Here is a 20,908-nt window from a genome sequence, read left to right as displayed (position 1 = left end):
TGCTGCCATATCCCATTAGCGCCGAATTTCGCCACACTGTCCTAACAGATGCGTTCAACCAACATCCCACATTTATTTCTGCGGTTATTTCAAGCAGTGCTGCTTGTCTGTTAGCTCTCACAAACATAAGCGTACCCCGCTGCTCTCAGTCGTCAGGCGAAATCCGTCGGCCAGTGCGTTGTCCGTGGTGATTGGTAATGCCTGAAATTTGGCATTCTCGGCACACTCTTAACACTGTAGATCCAGGAATATTGAATTCCTAACGATTTCCGTAGTGGAATGTCCCATGCGTCTAGCGCCAACCACTATTCCGCAATCGAAGTCGTGCGGTGACAATCACGTCGGAAACATTTTTCACATGAATCTCCTCAGTACAAATGACAACTCCGCCAATGCACTGACCTGTTGTACCTTGTGTACACGATACTACCGCCATCTGTATATGTGCATACCGCTATCCCGTGATTTTTGCCACCTCAGTGTAGTTTGCAACTATACGCACTCATATCCTTCAGACATGTTTTCTAATGTCATTCACTTGCCCTTCATTAGCTCGTCGTCTCGGTCTTTTTGTTACCTCTTGGAATCCAATAAAGAACTTCCTCCGTCCACCTTCTACTCGTTCACTTTACTACGTATCTCGCCCACCTCCATTTCATGTTCATTATGATCATAATTACGTCCCCCATTTCAGTCAGTTTCCTGACTCATTTGTTATTTTCCTGTCTCTCAGCAGTTACCAACAAATTTCTCTACATTGCTCGATGAGAAACCTTCAGCCACTGAATAGTTTTCTCATTCAAAGTACATGCCTCATTCCCCTGCGCCACAACTGATAATACAGACTGATGGTAAATTTGCCTTTAAACACCTGTCGGAAGCCTACTTTCAGAAACGGTGTTTAGCACATTAAAAGTACCCCCGGCCATTTAAACTCTTCTCTTTTGTCTTTTCCTTTCCAGACAGTCATTGTGTTCAACTTTCATCAAAACAATAATCTGGTTCTATGACATAACTGTTGTTTTGTACTATTAGTTTAGTCTTACTGTAATTCATTTTCAAAAGTGAGTTCGTCCATTCGTCGCAGTCTTTATCTACACTACAGGTAAATGTTGATTCTAGCCAGTTTTTTCCGTCAGTAGCTTTGTTAAGTAACATTTACCCCTCTCGTTTATGTCTTTATAATATACACTTTCTAAAATGTTGAACTAGCTGCTTAATTTGATCTGGTTTACAACCATATTTTTAAGTAAATTCTCATCTTCGACATTTTTTTTTTATTTCTTGTCTGTTGCTACTGACTTTGACCTCGAACTTATTAAATCTGTTAGGACTATCACATTCTGAACAGTTTCTTTATTTTTTGATAAAATGTAATCAACTTCCTTTTTGGTTCAGTTTGGTACTTGTCAATTCTAGTTTTCATTTGTTTTAATCTTGTAACACGCATTAAAGAAAAGCATGAATTCTTCTCAGCAAATCTGCTGATGTCATTTCTCGTATCATTCCATTACAAGAACCATTTTTTAGTATTTCTCCTACATTCGAATTAAAATCCCACATAATCGTCTTCTAGCTAGACTTGCTGTCATTTATGATCTCCTGTAACTCTCTGCAGAGGTCTTCTAACTCATCGTCAAAATGCGACCACGTTGGTATATAGACTTGAACGGGTTCCATAGAATATTATCCATATGTTTGCCATTGGTCTGAGATTCCTATAATATTGTTTTTAATTTTCTTGTCTGGAATTTAGCTCATACCAGATTTTTTTCGCAGTTCTGTCATCTCGAATAAAACTCACGTTCTACTTACTATTCATTTTTCCACTGCATTAAGAACCCTACTATACGTGGTGTTTCAGGAGGAATAGTAAATATTATAAAAGTGATCGTGTCTATGTGTGTGTGTGTGTGTGTGTGTGTGTGTGTGTGTGTGTGTGTGTATGTGTGTGTGTGTGTGCGCGCGCGTGCGTCCCACATCTCCTCCTAACGTACTCGATCGATTTCAATCAGCCTTGATACACGTATCACTCACTGTCTGGAAAGAACCACTGTATGAGTAAGAGCCACCTAATCTCCAACCACTGGACTCGCATTCGGGAGGACGGCGGTTCAATCCCGCGTCCGGCCATCCTGATTTAGGTTTTCCGTGATTTCCCTAAATCGCTCCAGGCAAATGCCGCAATGGTTCCTTTGAAAGGGCACGGCCGACTTCCTTACCTAATCCGATGAGACCGATGACCTCGCTGTTTGGTCTCTTCCCCCAACCAATCCAATCCAATCCTAATCTCCAAGAGGTGTGGGTGAAAAAGAAGCGTAGATCACGCTGCGCAAATACATTGGAGTCATCCGGTATTTGAGAATGGAAGCACTTAATGACGTGCAACAAACATTTCACAGAACTTCAAATGTTAACAAGGCTTTTTTTCGCTGACACCCCAACAAAATGAGGAAAGGAAAACAGTTCATCGCTTACTACAATATACACTCCTGGAAATTGAAATAAGAACACCGTGAATTCATTGTCCCAGGAAGGGGAAACTTTATTGACACATTCCTGGGGTCAGATACATCACATGATCACACTGACAGAACCACAGGCACATAGACACAGGCAACAGAGCATGCACAATGTCGGCACTAGTACAGTGTATATCCACCTTTCGCAGCAATGCAGGCTGCTATTCTCCCATGGAGACGATCGTAGAGATGCTGGATGTAGTCCTGTGGAACGGCTTGCCATGCCACTTACACCTTCTAGAGCACGTTGGGTGGCACGGGATACATGCGGACGTGCATTGTCCTGTTGGAACAGCAAGTTCCCTTGCCAGTCTAGGAATGGTAGAACGATGGGTTCGATGACGGTTTGGATGTACCGTGCACTATTCAGTGTCCCCTCGACGATCACCAGTGGTGTACGGCCAGTGTAGGGGATCGCTCCCCACACCATGATGTCGGGTGTTGGCCCTGTGTGCCTCGGTCGTATGCAGTCCTGATTGTGGCGCTCACCTGCACGGCGCCAAACACGCATACGACCATCATTGGCACCAAGGCAGAAGCGACTCTCATCGCTGAAGACGACACGTCTCCATTCGTCCCTCCATTCACGCCTGTCGCGACACCACTGGAGGCGGGCTGCACGATGTTGGGGCGTGAGCGGAAGACGGCCTAACGGTGTGCGGGACCGTAGCCCAGCTTCATGGAGACGGTTGCGAATGGTCCTCGCCGATACCCCAGGAGCAACAGTGTCCCTAATTTGCTGGGAAGTGGCGTTGCGGTCCCCTACGGCACTGCGTAGGATCCTACAGTCTTGGCGTGCATCCGTGCATCGCTGCGGTCCGGTCCCAGGTCGACGGGCACGTGCACCTTCCGCCGACCACTGGCGACAATATCGATGTACTGTGGAGACCTCACGCCCCACGTGTTGAGCAATTCGGCGGTACGTCCACCCGGCCTCCCGCATGCCCACTATACGCCCTCGCTCAAAGTCCGTCAACTGCACATACGGTTCACGTCCACGCTGTCGCGGCATGCTACCAGTGTTAAAGACTGCGATGGAGCTCCGTATGCCACGGCAAACTGGCTGACACTGACGGCGGCGGTGCCCAAATGCTGCGCAGCTAGCGCCATTCGACGGCCAACACCGCGGTTCCTGGTGTGTCCGCTGTGCCGTGCGTGTGATCATTGCTTGTACAGCCCTCTTGCAGTGTCCGGAGCAAGTATGGTGGGTCTGACACACCGGTGTCAATGTGTTCTTTTTTCCATTTCCAGGAGTGTATTTTCGCTGTTCACCAGTAAAACTGCGCATCATGCATGACGTTTTAATTCATTACTTCTCTACTACTAACTCTATTCGCAATATATTTTACGGACAGCACTCACATATACCGCTGAATGTACCTGCAAAAACATATCACTCTACGACACACAATTCACAAGATGTTGTTGCTGTTGTTGTAGTCCGAAGACTGGTCTGATGCAGCTCTCCATGCCACTCAACCTTGTGCGAATGTCCGAATAACTACTGCAACCAACATCCCGCTGAATCTGCTTACTGTATTCATCTCTTGGTCTTCGTCTACGATTGTGTCCTACCACCCGATACCTCCTTTTGGTCAAATTGTGCCATAAATATCTTATCACCCCAATTCTATCCAGTATCTCCTCATTAATTACGTGATCAACTTATCTAACTTTCAACATTCCTCTGTAGCACCACATTTCGAATGCTTCTATTCTCTTTTTGTCTTAACTGTTTATCGATCATGTTTCTCTTCCATACTGATTACACTCCAAAAAAATACCTTCAGAAAAGACTTCCCAACTCTTAAATCTATATTACATGCTAACAAATTTCTCTTCTTCAGAAATCCTTTTCTTGCCACTGCCAGTCTACATATTATATCCTCCCTACTTCGGCCATCATCAGTTATTTTGCTGCCCAAGAAGCATAACTCCTCTACTACTTTAAGTGTCTCGTTTCCTAATCTTATTCCCTTAGCATCACGTGATTTAATTCGACCACATTCCATTATACTCGTTTTGCTTTTGTTGATGTTCATCTCATATCTTCCTTTCAAGACCATATCCACTACGTTCAACTGCTCTTCCAAGTCCTTTGCTGTCTCTGACAGAATTACATTGCAATCGGCAAATCACAAAGTTTTTGTTTCTTATGCTTGAACTTCAATTCTTACTCCAAATTTTTCTTTGGTTTCCTTCACTGCTTGTTCGATGTACAGTTTGAGTAACATCGAGGACAGACTACAACCTGTCTCATTCCCTTCTCAGCTACTGCTTTCCTTTCATGCACTCGAGTCTTATAATTGCCGTCTAGTTACTTTAAAAGTTGTAAATAGCTTTTCGCTCCCCGTAGTTTACCCCCGCTACCTTCAGAATTTCAAGGGGACTATTCCAGTCAACACTGTCACGAGACACGACGTCAGAAACTCTGAGATGCGTGAAAACTGCTACATCATTATGGCGTTTTGATTTATTACTTCTTTACTGCTGTTTCTATTCCTAACACATTACTCAGACAGTATCTAAATGTGCCGCTGAATGTACCTGCCAAATTCTATTACAGTACGACACATACTTCAGAAGATAAAACATCATAACATTGAGCTTTGTGAAAATGAAATTGTAGGGCGAAATTCGCTGAAGATACAGATGAAATATGTTTACAAATATGAGGAAAACAAGTTAAATATATGTGACATGTGTAAACCCGGTAAAGCGGCGGCGAAAAGTCTCCTTCTAAACATCTGGATCGATATCAGCTTTTGACAATGTTGACTGGAATACTGGAATACTCTTTTTCAAATTCTGAAGATGGCAGGGGTAAAATATAGGGACCGAAAGGCTATTTACAATTTGTACAGAAACCAGATTGCAGTTGTAAAAGTCGAGGGGCACTTAAGGGAAGCAGAGGTTGAGAAGGGAGAAAGACATGTTTGTCGCCTATCCTCTATGTTATTCAGTCTGTATATTGAGCAAGAAGTAAAGGAAACAAAACAAAATTTGGAATAGGAATTAAATTCCAGGGAGAAGAAACAAAAACTTTGAGGTTTCCGGCGACATTGTAATTCCGTCAGAGACAGCAAAGGACACGCAGTTGAACGGAATGGATAGTATCTTGAAAGGAGGATATAAGACGAACATCAACAAAATCAAAACGAGGATAATGCAATGTAGTCGAATTAAATCAGGTGGTACTGAGGGAATTAGATTAGGAAATCAGAGACTTAAAGTAGTAGATAAGTATAGCTATTTGGGAAGCAAAATAACTGATGATGATCGAAGTAGAAGATATAAAATGTAGGCTAGCTATGGCAAGGAAAGTGTTTCTGAAGAAGAGAAATTTGTTAACATCGAGCATAGATTTAAGTGTCAGGAAGTCTTATTTGAAAGTATTTTTGTGGAGTGTAGTCATGTATGGAAGTGAAACATGGTTGATAAATAGCTTAGACAAGAAGAGGAAAGAAGCTTTTGAAACGTGGCGCTACAAAAGAACGCTGAAGATTAGATAGGTAGATCACGTAACTAATGAGCAGGAACTGGATGCAGCTGGGGAGAAGAGGAATTTGTGGCACAACTTGACAAGAGGGGATCGGTTGACAGGACACATTCTGAAGCATCAGGGGATCACCAATTTACTATTGGACGGAAGCGTGGAGGACAAAAATCGTACAGGGAGACCAAGAGATGAATAATTAAAAAAACAAAGGCGTTTTTCGTTGCGGCGGAATCTTCTTACGAAGTTTCGATCACCAACTTTCTCCTCCGAATACGAAAATATTTTGTTGACGCCGACCTACATACGGAGAAACAATCAACGTAATAAAATAATGGAAATCAGAGCTCGCACGGATATATAAGTGTTCGTTTTTCCGCGCGCTGTTCGAGGTGGAATAAAAGAATTATTGTGAAGGTGGCATTTAAGTTTGATTTGCAGAGTATACATGTAGATGTAGATACATCAATTTTAACTTGATAGGCTAACGTGTTCCAGAGAAAAGGAGTCGTAAAAGAAAGACAGACAGACGGATTAAAAATGACAGAACAATATTTTTCGGTGTTACATTTACAAATTAACAATTTTCAGATTTTTTCCCTGTACTTGTACTGTGAGACCTAGTTTCATGCTAAATTTCATGCTTCCAGGCCAACGGGAAGTATCCTATAGATTTTGATGTGTGAGTTTTCGAGTATCAAAACATCTGACGTAAATGGTCGTATCTTTTGACTGAAGTGACTTAGAACTTCCGAGGGACCATAGACCTCATTAATATATGAAATAAAATTGAAGTTGATACATCTACCCGTCCGTGAAAAAAGTGGTTCTTAACAGTCAGACAGACAGACAGAAGGACAATAAAAGGTTCTGTTTTTAAAGATTGAAGCACGTAACCCCAAAAATGAAAGTGTAATTGATGCGTTTTTTTCAATTGCAGAGGAATCGATAGTGTCTTGAAAAGAGGTCAGCAGATGAACAGCACAAAGAAAAAATAATAGTTATGGAAAGTAGTCGAATTAACCCGGCGCTGTTGAGGTAAACAGTTTCGGAAATGACACTGCATGTGGTGGATGAGCTTTGCTATTTGGACAGCAGGGTATCTGATGGTAGAAGAGGTAGAGAGGATATAAAATGCAGATTGGCTGTACCAAAATAAATATTTCTGAAAATGAGGAATTTTTTAACATCTAACACGCTGAAGAACCAAAGAAACTGGTAACCTGACTAACATCGTGTAGGTCCCCCCGACCACACAGAAGTGCCGCAGCACGACGTAGCATGGACTCGACTAATGTCTGAAGTAGTGCTGGAGGGAATTGACACCATGAATCCTTCAGGGCTGTCCTTAAATCCGTAAGAGTAGGCCTACGAGAGGGCGGAGATCTCTCCTGAACAGCACGTTGCCAGGCATCCTACACATGCTCGATAATGTTCATGTCGGGGGAGTTGGGTAGCCAACACTAAGTGTTTAAACTCAGAAGAGTGTTCCTGGAGCCACTCTGTAGCAATTGTGGACGTGTGGGGTGTTGCATTGTCCTGCTGGAATTGCCCAAGTCCGTCGGAATGCACAGTGGTCATGAACGGATGCAGGTGATCAGAGAGGATGCTTACGTACGTGTCACCTGTCAGAGTAGTATCTAGACGTATCAGCGGTTCCATATGACTCCAACTGCACTCGCTCTACGCCATTACAGAGCCTGCACCAGTCTGAACAATTCCCTGCTGACATGCAGCGTCCATGGATTCATGAGGTTGCCTCCATACCCGTACACGTCCATGTGAAACGAGACTCGTTCGACCAAGCAACACGTTTCCAGTCATCAACAATCCAATGTTGGTGTTGACGGGCCCAGGCGAGGGGTAAAGCTTTGTGTCGTGCAGTCATCAAGGATACACGAGTGGGCCTTCGTCTTCTGAAGCCCATATCGATGATGTTTCATTCAATGGTTCGCACGCTGACACTTGTTGATGGCCCAGTATTGAAATCTGCAGCAGTTTGCGGAAGTGTTGCACTTCTGCCACATGAATGATTCTCTTCAGTCGTCGTTGATCCTGTTCTTGCAGGATCTTTTTCCGGCCGCAGCAATGTCGGAGATTTGATGTTTAACCGGGTTCCAGATATTCACGGTACACTCGTGAAAAAATCCCCACTTCATCGCTACCTTGGAGATGCTGTGTCCCGTCGTTCGTGGGCCGACTATAACGCCACGTTCAAACTCATTTAAAACTTGATAACCCGCCGTTGTAGCCGTAGTAGTCGATCTAACAACAGCGGCAGACACTTGTCTTGTATAGGCTTTGCCGACTGCAGCGCCGTATCCTGCCTGTTTAGATATCTCTGTATTTGAATACGCATGTCTATACCAGTTTCTTTAGCGCTTCAGTGTATAAATTTAAGTATGTTAAGTCTTTTCTGAAGGCGTTTGTCTGGAGTGAAGCCTTGCGGGGAAGTGAAACGTGGACAACAAGCGGATCCTAAAAGAAGAAAACGTAAGTTTTTGAAATGTGACGCTTGAGGAGACTGCTGAAGATTAGATGGATAGATTAGTAACTAATGTGGTGCTACTCAGTAGAATTGGGGAAAAAAGAAATTTATGGCACAACTTTACAAAAACAAAACATACATTCGTAGGACACATCCTCAGTCATCAAGGTGGGGAGGGGGGGGGGGGAGGGAAATACAAACTGTAGAGGCATGAATACTGTGTAAACAAGTTCAGATGGAAGCGGGTTACAGTAGTTACTTAGAGATGAAGGGGCTTGCACAGGAGAGAGTATCGTGGAGAGGTGCATCATACCAGTCTTCAGACTGAAGTCCACAACAACAACATACATTGTTCAAGAGTTTGGTTAATTAGAGCTCACTTATCAGATATTTCACTAATGTTATCAAATGATGACGGCCTCTCTTTCCAAAAATCCATCTACACGTTTCGGGAAAGTGCGATTTTAGATTTCTTGGCAGTGTGCGGAGTGTACTAAAAAAGGTCAGTGATATGTTCTTTACTTGAACGAACACACAGCAGTTAGTTATATGAAACCAAGGCAGAACCTGATATGTTCTTTACTGGAATCGACACACAACTGTTAGTTAGATGAAACGAAGGACGAAGCTTATGAGTGTCAAAGTGATAATCTAGAACGTCCCAAGGCATGTTCTGAGATGCAATTTATAAGAATAGCGTTGTTTAAAATTTCTCTTTGCTGTAGTCCAAGAGGAGAGAGATGGATGTTGCCCACACGCAAACACACACACACACACACACACACACACACACACACACACACACACACACACACACCAACGTTAATGCAACACCACGAAAAATAAATATTCTGCGGACTCTGGCGATTTCGGCTGCGGGCCACTGTCAATCAACTCTGTTTCCTAGCTTCTCTCATCTATCGACCTGATAGTCCGGTACTCAGACCTTCGGGAAAATCTCGATGAATGTACGGTACCATACAGTGTAAACGTGATTAAATGACGATATTCTGTTAGTTATTGCAAGCAGTGAAAAGCAGCTCATTGCCTCAGCAAATACGAGCATGTTTTGTGCACACAAATGCTCGACAATGGTATGTGATCTACCCTGTTCAGAGGCATTACATAGAAACGCCTGACTTCCTTACACAGTTAGAAAACTGTCTTGCTCCTGAAAATAAATTCCATTTGCAGCGCAGAAATTGCAAAGTTTTCGATTATTTTGTGGTTTAAGAGCTTGCCCCCGCAGCAGACTGCATGGATTAGGTCTACAGGAGAGATATCACACAAATGACCGTTGTACCGGATTTTCTCTATTACCCCACTTAGTGAACTTCTTAGACTGCCTTGGTATGTGAGTGAAATATACTCCACTGCTACCTTCGCGGTTTCAGGATGGATGTGATTTCGTTGAGAGCGTGCATGCAGTGGTTCCATACTTTTGCATCCAAAATAAACTTTTGTATCCAAAATAAAATTCCCACGTCGTGTGTACAACCAACACTTGTGTGAATTCCACAGCGGTGAATCTGTTTTCGGTTCCAAGCGCCATCTTTCGTAAACTAGATCACAACCTGAGTCTATTTAATTTGTGTCGCGGATACTTTTATCATTCTCTGCTATATGTTTTTATTTTGTAGCCTCATACCTCAATAACGACGAGCTCGTTGGAGAAGAAGAAACGCTTGGACTTGGGAAGGATTGGGAAGAGGATCGGCCGTGTCAGTTACAAAGGACATATCGCGCCATTAGCCCGAAGTGATTTACGGAAACCACAAGAACCTAATCTGAATGGCCATATGGGGATTTGAACATTCGGTACTCCCAACTGGTAGTCCTCTCTCACTAGAAACTTTGAAAGGTTAAGCGATCCAGGAGTGTATTTCACAAAGTGCAATAATACTTTTATCGGTGTACTAAGGAAGCTGAGTAACCAAATAGAAGAGAAGAAATAGCGGTCGGCGAAACATAGAGTCTACAGAAATTATATAGCGTGTAGGAACCCTCATCGTATTTTCCGTTTTATTCGCCTTGTTACCGGATGAGAGGGATTTGCATGTAAAGTGGCATGTCACGTGGCGAATTCCAAGTGAGCTCAGTCCGACATAGGCCCAGCAGTCGTCGAGGCAAGTAGCCCATCCTAGGCATCCCCTGGGGGACGTACGTTTTCGACCAGCTACGTGGGTGTTGAGAAAGACACCAAAATTGCATCGAAAAGACGAATATATGATTTGCCCATACCCTCGGCCTCTAGAAATGAAGAAATAATGGGACTGGATAATTCCTTTCCTGGAAGGAAAGAGGCTGCCAAGGTCAGAAAAAAAGGTAGTGTGTGTGTGCGCGCGCGCGCTTGCGCACACACACACACACACACACACACACACACACACATGCTTGTATAATGGAAATGTCGTGTGGCTAGGGCCTCCCGTCGGGTAGACCGTTCGCCTGGTGCAGGTCTTTCGATTTGACGCCACTTCGGCGACCTGCGCGTCGATGGGGATGAAATGATGATGATTAGGACAACACAAACAACACAACACCCAGTCTCTGAGCGGAGAAAATCTCCGACCCAGCCGGGAATCGAACCCGGGCCCTTAGGATTGACAGTCTGTCACGCTGACCACTCAGCTACCGGGGCGGACACATGCTTGTGAATTAGATACGGACTACACTGAGGATCGCTGGCTCCAACCAAAGGAAGTTGCAGCTCGGAATGTCGGAGTGTCGATGTATCCCCGAAAGACGCACTTACTTCGGTAACGGACAAAGGATATAACCTCTCCAGTCCTCATATATATTTTATGTACTACTTTTATTTTTTTTAGATCAGGCAATTAACTAAACTTGGTGTGTATGGTAGAACGGTGTTCTTTACACCGTGTGCTTTCTGTACATCACTTGTTTCCGTTTCTGCAAGCTCCCAATAAATTTCAGCATCTCACTGAAGAACGCCGTTAATCAGTGTTACCATGGCTTTGAGAAATGAAGATAATTGCTACTGTTTTAAGTCATTTAGAACCAGAATGTGTTTAGAAGATGCCGTAATACTGTAACAACCTACACTATTGAGTAAATAACAGTGTATTTCCTCACAACAATATGGCTCTACATTATTTTAGATGTGCGCTGGAACTACTTTTGGCTACCACCTATACTTTCACATTCACAATAGGCCCACAAGATGAATAAGAGGAGGAGTCGATGACAGAAATTATGCCTTTCCCATGACGAAACGGTCCAGAACAACACAGCGTCTCCCGTTCATTGTTGTATGCTTGTAAGTTACTGTTCAGTGCTGTACTGAGTAGAACGTTGTGTCCCAGAGTAAGCGAATTTCGAGATGGCAAATTTAGAAGATCAACGTTTCAGCATTAAATTTTTCGTGAAACTCAAGAAAATCTTTACAGGGACACGCGAAATCATGCAGTAAGCCTACGGTGATGAGTGCTTAGGTCGTACTCGGTGTTATGAATGGTTCACACGGTTTTAAAAAAGGCCGGACGGAAGTTAAAGATGACCCTCGTTCAGGACGCCCTTCGACGTATACCGACGACACTCATGTCAGCAACGTCAACGAGATTTTGCGTGCCAATCGACAATCGAAGACTGACTGTCCGAGAAAATGCAGAAGACTAGCATTTCAGTTGGATCAAGTCATGAAATCCTGACACAGCTTCTTGGAATGCATCGTGTTACCGCCAAGTTCGTCCCACGGCTCATGAGTCAATCCCTGAAAGACCCTTGCCTCGCAATCTGTGAAGAGCTGCTGGATCGCGCAGATGAGAACGAGATGTTCCTTAACAGAATCATAACCGGTGATGAGACGTGGGTCAATAGTTACGATGTTAAGACCAAGGTTCAGTCTTCACAAAGGGTCGGGAAAGATTATCCCAGAACAAGAAAGCTCGACAGGTCAGGACAAACGTGAAAGCCATACTGATAGTTTTCTTTCATTTTGATGGATTAGTTCATCACGAATTTGTGCCAAGGGGACACCTATAAACCGATGGTACTATCGGGACGTGTTGCAACGGCTGCGAGAAAATGTGAGAAGGAAACAGCCTGAAATGTAGCGGGACAATTCATGGTTCTTGCATCACAATAACGCACCTGCACATTCATTCCTGTTGATGTGAGACTATTGCACAAAAAACGAAACCACTGTGCTGCCCCATCCTCCGTGCTTTCCAGACTTGGCCCCTGCGGACTTTTTTTTTATTTCCGAAGTTGAAAACTCCATTGAAAGGAAAAAGATTCGCAAGCATAGACGAGATAAAAGAAAAATTGCAGACGTTGCTTCGCGCTATCCAGCAAGAGGCATACCAAGACTACTTGCGGAAGTGGAAACGGCTTTCGGAGCGGTGTATCAATTGTGGAGGAGAGTATTTCGAAAGAGACCATGCATAATAAGTAAGGGAAGAAAAATTTTGTGCACAAAGTTCCGGAATTTTTTGAACAGACATCGCCTGTTTCATTCCACGAATGTATCTGAGATGACGAATAAAACGAAAAGTCGTTTCAGATGTGGCGTCCCTAGATGTAATGGTTTCACTTTCTGCATGCTCTAAATGCAAAATATACCTTTGTTTCACAAAAAAGGAACTTTTTTTGAAATTCCGTAAAAAATAACAAAATGGATCATACACGTAGGTACTTCAAAAAGTAAGTTACGCATGAAATATGCGGGACCGTACGATTCGTATGTGCAAATCGTCTAAATTGCACACAGATTCAGTCACATTCTGTCAGTACGTGGACCAAATGCAATGTCGCGCCCAGCCACAATGAAGCAAGTGGTGCCAAACATCTGACAAAGGGCGCATAGATCTCTGTGACGCAGAAGGTCATCTACATCGACGGAAGATGAAAGTGTCCAGCCAACTGGGGATCTGATTCGCAGCAACTGCAGGCAGTGGCGGCTCGTAGCTAAAATTAGAGAAAGTGCTGCTCCAGTAAATTTTTAGGCTTTTTTAAAAAATTGTGTAAAAGGAACCAAAAAAGAAAAAGTCACTAAGAAAGTGATAAAATCCTAAATGAATGAAAAAAATATGTTTTACTTACTCTAACCTAAATTGCTAAGGTTCTAGCTTGATCTTTTCATTCAGTAATGAGAAATTTGTGCTTCTTGCTTTAATTTGTGCAAAAATATCAATAATTTTCTCCTTGATCTCTGGATGACAACTGAGGAAACATTTCTCCGCTAAAATCACTCCAAGCGCATTTAGTCTTTCCGAATACATAGTGCTTCTCTGAAAAGCTTTTACTTTTTTCATTGCTGAAAAGCAGGATTCTACCTGATGTCTGTCAAGAGGATTTTTATCAGTTTCATAAATTCACTACGTACGTCATCTAGGTTATTATCAAAGATAAATTTCAGTAGCTCAGTTAATTCGCAACATTCATGGATATCAGACCCACAATAGTATTTTGTTAGTTCAGTTTCAAGCTTTCTATGTTAGTCATGGGATAATGTTTAGTCAGTTCTGAAATTTGTTATATCTTCTTCTTCTTCGTTTCACCCAACTTTGGGGTACGTTGAATCAATCACTTCTGTGTGTTCTGTGCCTTTCTTTTCGCCCAGTACTGCTTCATTCTTTCTGATCTTGCTTTTCTTTCCTCATCAGAGATGACAATCGTTCTTTTCTTTCTATTTTGGAGCTGGAATCCCTCTTTTCTGTCTTTGCTTATCATTTTTGCGGTCCTGTCTGTGAGCATTTTTTCTGTGATGTGTAGTTCTTTTAAGTCTTTCTCTGTTTGGATAAACCAATTTGGTTTGGATTTTTTATTCCTGAAGTAGTCAAACATTCTTTTTGTAAGTCTATTTGGGTTCATTCTGAGAATGTGCCCATAAAACTCAATTCTTCTTTTCCTCATTGTATCCGAAAGTTTTTCTGTGGTTTTGTAGAGTGTTTCATTTTTGGTATGAATTAGTTTGTCGTTATGAAATTTGGGGCCTAAAATTTTTCTCGATATTTTTCTTTCTTTGATCTCTAGCCTTTCAATTGGGCCATGGTTAGTGATAGATAATGTCTCAGCTGCATATAGTGCTTCTGGTTTAATGACAGTGTTGTAATGTTTTATTTTTGAATTCCATGAGAGGGACTTTTTATTATAAGTATTTTTAGTAAGCTGAAAGGCTAGTTCAACTTTGTTTCTTCTTAATTCTATTGCTTTTTTCTCAAGGGCGTTCCAGCTAATCCATTCACCAAGATATTTGAATTCTTTAACAATTTCGATCTTTTGGTCTCTTACTTTAAGATATTTCATTGGCTTTTTTATATTTGTGATTATTTTGGTTTTTTCAAAAGAAATTTTAAGGCCTATTTTCTCTGCTTGTTTCTGTAATTCGAGGATCTGTTCTTTGGCTTCTTCCCATGTTTCAGCTAGTAGGGCCATATCATCTGCAAATGCTAGGCAATTAACCTTGATGCCTTTGTTTTTTGTTCCTAGTCGGATTCCACTATTGATTTTCTTGTTCCATTCTCTTACTATTTTTTCTAGGGCACAGTTAAATAACAATGGAGAGAGTCCATCACCTTGTTGTACTCCAGTTTTTATCTCAAATAGGTCTGAGAGTTCTCCCATAAATTTAATTTTGGAGTATGTGTTGGTGATGGTTTCTCTAATTAGGTTTGTAGTTTTATTGTCTAGGTTCAATTCTTTTAATATGGAGATTAGAGATTCCCTGTCTATGGAGTCGTACGCCTTTTGAAAGTCAATGAATGTGATGACATACGCTTTTGCTCTCGATTTTTGGTAGGCCATAAGATTTTTGAGGTTTAGAATTTGTTCTGGGCAGGATCTTCCCTTTCTGAAGCCTGCCTGGTATTCTCCAAGTTGACAATCTAGCTGGGGTTCTGCTCTGTTCAAAAGGACTTTAGACAGTATTTTGTATGTTACGTCAAGGAGCGAAATCCCTCTGTAATTGTTGGGGTCTGTTCTGGATCCCCTCTTATGAATTGGGTGAATGAGGGCCATTTGTTATATATTGATGAAATTTATTATATATTATCATTAAACATTTTGATTATTTGAAATTCCTTTCGGTTGTAAATTATTTCAAAGTGAAGAATAATATGACGTAAAAACTCTAACCAAAACTTGGTATTATCATCAGTCTGATATTTTAAAATTCCTGTTGTTTACGCAATGATTTTCTTTGTATCTGATGTTGACTGAATTCTAGCAAGGACGTTTTTTAAAGATTGCAAATATTTCGTGGATCCGTTCATGCTCCACAGGCTGAAATTCCACCTTGTGCAGGGTGAATGTGGAACGCTGACGTCCATATGCTTCTTGATGGACACGCATTGAGGCGATCTTGTTAATAATACAGGAATAGGCAGAATGTTAAAGAAAAATATTCTTTCGTTTAGTGTAATACATGCCGTATTTCTCACTGTTAAATTAAATTCATGTGCGTAACAGTAACGAAATGTACGTTTCCGGTACTACAATCACCTTTTTTTCTTCGACTGTTCCTTTTTTGCTTTCCATGACATTCAAACTATCAAAATGTCTCAGTTATCAGTTTTAGTCCTTCTCCTCGAAGTTTATTTCCTTCCCCAAAAAACGCTAAACTATTTCTTCAATCAATGCGCACCGTAGAACAAGCAGTATCTGAGTGTGTTCTGAAACATCTGTTGTCATAAGCCATGACAGCCACAAAGGAAAATTTTCTAATTTCCGTACTCACCTCCTCATGCTATATTCGTAGTAGGAGCTAAGTAAGTCATTCTGAATGGTATTTGAAACACCAATTAAGACTGTATTGGCCTCTCTAAGTCATTCTTCAAATCTGAATCTAATTTAGATGCCAAATTTATAAAGCCTCTAAATAACCATTTATTTGCTTAATCGTCTTTTTCGTTGCGTCCATGTAAGGTAGTTTCAAAGTTTACACAAAAGCAAATGCTATCTATTATTTTGGATGGAAATATCGCGCTTGTTTTTAACTTTTATTTTATGCTCATTTATTGAAAGTCTGCATGTTTCATTAAGTTTCTCCTTCATATTTAAGGTTCCTAAAAGTGACACTGAAACTACGTTAACAACTAGTTTCGTTTGACTTCTCACACTTTCAGTTTTTCGTTTTGCTTATGTTTTTGAACCTGTCTTTCATTCACGTTATAGCACTTCAAAACAGTACATTTTTTTACCTTACAGCTACAAAGTCAAGTTTCCCGCTGGCTTCACTTAGAATTAAAGCTACAAACATATTTCTTGTTATTTTTTATGCCTGGTTCAGATATTAGAATATCAAGTGTTGAACGACGTCTTTTCTTAAGCATAACCTTCTGGTGGAAAGGTTGCTTTGGAAACTTAAGCTCTTGAAGCTCTGTTAAAGTCGCAGGCCTTATTCCGTGGGGATGTAAGGTCAGGTTTAAAGTTTTCTGCATATGATCATCTTCAAGAACATGAACATCGTTTTTAAGCACAACAAACGTGCAGTAAAAGAACCTTTCCAAGCACCAGTACGCCAGGATCGGCACCGCGGGAGGAACAGTGCTCCCCCCCTCTCGCTGACTCCGTGTGCGGCGTCCAAGCGCGCATGCGTACGACCGTCAAGTACCACGCCGCTCGAACTGAGAAGCGCACAGTTCCATACAATGATTTTTTTGCGCTTTCGCGTACTGGGTGATATTTACTGAAATTAAGCTGAAGGATTCCCGTATATTGTACAAGTGTAAAGAAAGAATTAAAGGAAAACGGACTCGTCATATTAAATGTTATCGATGATATCAAGTGGAAACTAGGAGTGCTGCAGTTCCACAATGTATATACGCGAGCCGCCACTGAACAGCTTTTCCGACGAAGAAGACGTTCAAACAGTGGGTCTCGAATGTCTCCATGACCAAGGAGCGGATTTCTGTCGTCTAGGAACTGAACTACTGGTAGAATGTTCTAACCGTTCTTTGCGCTGACTAAGTTACTGTGCTGAGAAATTGTGCTCCGGGTGTGCCCCTTTCAACTACAATGCAGCATTTAATAAAAGTTACTTGACCTGCCTTAATAATGTGTAATTTACTTTTTGAAGCCCCTCGCACGAAAAATTTTCTGGTAATATTTTCATGTATAATAATAAAATATATTTATGTATTTGAATTGTCAGTTTATATCTATTCTGAAATTCAATATTTTCGCCTTATTTTGTTCCAGAACAGAGCACTGACAACCAACATAAACCTTTCACCCGCAAAATTCTGCTCAGGACTGGTCCGCAGCTCGTGGTCGTGCGGTAGCGTTCTCGCTTCCCGCGCCCGGGTTCGATTCCAGGCGGGGTTAGGGATTTTCTCTGCCTCGTGATGACTGGGTGCTGTGTGATGACCTTAGGTTAGTTTGGTTTAAGTAGGTCTAAGTTCTAAGGGACTGATGACCATAGATGTTAAGTCCCATAGTGCTCAGAGCCATTTGAACCATTTTTTTGCTCAGGTCTGAGGAGCATAACGGGTAATGTCCATACGAAGACTCGTAAGCCTGCCGGTCAGACCATAGTGACGGGAATTGTTTGTGTGCACATTCGGAGTGAGCAAACTCTATTTGCCTGCTTTAATGCCCACACAGTGGCAGCAATGAAATGTAGGTAGTTCGGAAAAATCTACACGAGGGGCAGTAATAAAGTTTTAATTATGGTTCCGGAATAATCAAACTGTGACCATGAGGCCTGGTAATGGTGTTTGTTCTTTCGTGCGACAGTTTTTTGCAATGACTGATTGAAGATTTTGGCTGTAAAATTTTGCTCTTAGCTGTTCAGGCCAATGGCCTTGCCGCAGTGGTAACACCAGTCCCCGTTAAGAAGTGTCGACGGTATATGCTGTGTTTCTTGTTTGGAAATATATTTCTTACATTCACTTGAGATGTCAACGGCCATGCCGCAGTGGTAATACCGGTTCCCGTCAGATCACCGAAGTTAAGCGCTATCGGGCTGGGCTAGCACTTGGGTGGGTGACCATCCGGTCTGCCAAGTGCTGTTGGCCAGCGGCGTGCACTCAGCCCTTGTGAGGCAAACTGAGGAACTACTTGATTGAGAAGTAGTGGCTCCGGTCTCGTAAATTGACATACGGCCGGGAGAGCGGTGTGCTGACCACATGGCCCTCCATATCTGCATCCAGTAACACCTGTGGTCTGAGGATGACACGGCGGTCGGTCGGTGCCGTTGAGTCTTCATGGCCTGTTCCGGGCGGAGTTTAGTTTAGTTTTTAACAGTTCAGGGAATGTTCCACTTCAAAAATCTTCTCGTCGTCATTATAGAAATGCCTGTCACCCAATGGTTCCTTCATCCAAGGAAAGAAGAAGACGTCATTGGGTGCCATGTCAGGAGAGCACGGGAGGTGCAAAAACAATTCTTCCCAGAAAGAGGCAGCAGGTGTGACTGCGTCCTGTGACAGAATGAGCTGGACGTTGTTCAAATGGTTCAAATGGCTCTAAGCATCTGAGGTCATCAGTCTCTTAGACTTAAAACTACTTAAATCTAAGGACATCACACACATCCATGCCCGAGGCAGGATTCGAAGCGCCTAGAACCGCTCGGCCACAGTGGCCGGCCTGGACGTTGTCATGGAACAAAAACACCGTCTTGGGCAGGTTTGTAACCACCTGTAACTTCGTCAGGAGATATCGTGCTCTTGAGACGATTTGTTGCTTACGAGCATAATCTGTTAGCACCACAACACGGCAGTCCCACAAAAACCCTCAGCATCGCTTTGCCCATTGATGCTTGAGACTTCCCATTTTACGGCAGTGGTAAATCCACATGTTTCCACTGTTTGTTTTGCTCCTTCATCTCAGAACGATTGTACGCCTACCTCTCGTCCATGGCTATAAAGCGGCTAAAGAAGTCATCTGGATTGTCCTGATACCGCTGCTGCCTCGGTTGCATGGACTTCCTGAATGGCTGTGAGCACTCGCGGAAGCCAGCGGGCGGCAGCATTTGCCATGGTCAGAATGTCGTACGAGATGCTGAATACTGATACATGTGTCAGGGTACATCTATGCTGCATCCTCGCTCCTTGCACCAAGGGATGGCGGTTATCGCTGAAACAGCCGGTTTTCGGCTATATCGTTTTTATTTTTTTTTTTTCACGTCAGTTGAAACGGAGTGTTAAAACCAGGTTTTTTATTCCTATTATTTTTTGTAATAAACGTAGGAATTGAACAAAGGTTGAAAAATTTTGACACCCTGTGTTTCAAGGTACATACAATCAAAGTATTAAATTAAATAGGCAATAAAAGAAACTTAGTCCATTAACCGTTCACTGCTGTTCTCGAAAATAGATAAGTGGTTCAATGCTACAAAAACAACACCTCTATTCTCCTATTGATTCTAACTTTTTGAAACTTTGCTCAAAAATCATGCTGTAATCGGGGATCATACCGCTATCTGGCCATTATGAATAGTCAGTGCCGAAGGGTGAAAACTGAGGTGGAAGAATTCTGTTTTTCGTGATAGTTTGTCCGTTTAGAAGGGCTATGAGCAGTTCATGGCATATTATGTAGATACAGGTAGCAGATCAGCTACTTTCTACTTTTGTTGTATACTACGAGTGAATTGTTGTTAAGTTCTTAACTTATATAATTTCCTTGCTCATTCATTATTTCATGGAAACAGCAGACAAATCTTTAATCTTTTAATGATATCAAGCGTTGTATTTCATGGTTACGTCACTTCGTAAAAACAAAAATGGTGCAAATGGCTCTAAACACTATGGGACTTAACATCGGAGGTCATCAGTCCCCTAGACTTAGAACTACTTAAACCTAACTAACCGAAGGACATCACACACATCCATACCCGAGGCAGGATTCGAACCTGCGACCGTAGCAGCAGCGCGGTTCCGGACTGAAGCGCCTAGAACAGCTCGGCCAAAACGGTCGGCTCGTAAAAACATTTCCAGACTTCGGCTGGTGCCATTCTGCAGTGTAATGGATGTCCAGCGACGACAGTGAGAAACTACTGTGTAGACCAGGTGGGGGCTTTATTCATTTTATATAATAACGCAATATTTCAAACCAATGGAAATTTTACAAATAAAAATTATTGTTTTTTAAAGAAATGTTTATTTAAAAACGAAGAATTTTAGCACTGCATTGCTAATTAATATTTCGTTTTATTACTCAGTTATTAGTAAAAAATACACACCCGTTATAACCGAGAAAAGACAAATACCGAAAAATACCTGTTATTCAGAACCAAAATACTGGTAATGGTTTTCCATCCCTAAAGGCACCTCGCTGCTCGCTGTTGGCACATCGCACCTCACTCCCAGCCGGTAATATCGATGCATTTACGCTGCAGCCTCGTTGCTCGCTGCCCTCCGGGAACAACTACCCTTCAGGTGTTTACCTATTGAGCAGAGTGCTAGCAGCGTCAACTTCGGCACTGCTTAAGTGATCTTGAAG

General features: G+C 42.3%; 1 pseudogene; it reads left to right on the top strand.

Moving 5' to 3' along the window:
• Nucleotides 1–18,368: 18,368 nt before the first annotated feature.
• On the top strand, nucleotides 18,369–18,486 carry LOC124555456 (annotated as a pseudogene).
• The last annotated feature ends 2,422 nt before the right edge of the window (nucleotides 18,487–20,908 follow it).

The sequence above is a fragment of the Schistocerca americana genome, chromosome 1, assembly GCF_021461395.2.
Source record: "Schistocerca americana isolate TAMUIC-IGC-003095 chromosome 1, iqSchAmer2.1, whole genome shotgun sequence".
In the NCBI taxonomy this organism is placed as follows: Eukaryota; Metazoa; Arthropoda; class Insecta; order Orthoptera; family Acrididae; genus Schistocerca; species Schistocerca americana.
Note: the sequence above shows the minus strand (reverse complement) of the source record. Positions and strands in the feature narration are given on the sequence as shown.